Source organism: Sinocyclocheilus rhinocerous, unplaced genomic scaffold (assembly GCF_001515625.1).
Source record: "Sinocyclocheilus rhinocerous isolate Xijiao unplaced genomic scaffold, SAMN03320098_v1.1 scaffold21, whole genome shotgun sequence".
Lineage (NCBI taxonomy): Eukaryota > Metazoa > Chordata > Actinopteri > Cypriniformes > Cyprinidae > Sinocyclocheilus > Sinocyclocheilus rhinocerous.
In genome coordinates, this window is record NW_015641422.1 from 72,315 (window position 1) to 72,799 (window position 485).

Here is a 485-nt window from a genome sequence, read left to right on the forward strand (position 1 = left end):
GGGGACTGGAGCCCTCACTGGGCTAGACTCGGGGACAGGAGCCCTCACTGGGCTGGAGCCGACACTGGAGTGAGCTTAACTGCGGAGCAGCCAGCGGGCTTGAGAATGCCACGGCCGGCGACCTTGACTTCGGAGCAGCCAGTGGGCTTGAGAATGCCGCGGCTGGCGGCCTTGACTGAGGAACGGCCGGCGGGCTGGTTATTTGCGGTGATCTTGCTGAACTCCCACGCATACTCCACGAAGGGGAGATCTCTGTGGGCTATGGCGATAAAACGAGCGGCTACTTCCATGCCGTGGGGAGAAACACACAGGAAAACAAAAGACTTTCAAAACGAAAAACAAACACGGGGAGAAGGGGCGCCGCTTACTGTTTTGGTCTGGTATTCTGTCACGATGCTACTGTGTTGGAGCGCGGAGCGAGGAACGAGGAGTACATCAATAAGGAGATTTTAATGACTTCAAGGGAACCAGGAAAACACATGTAG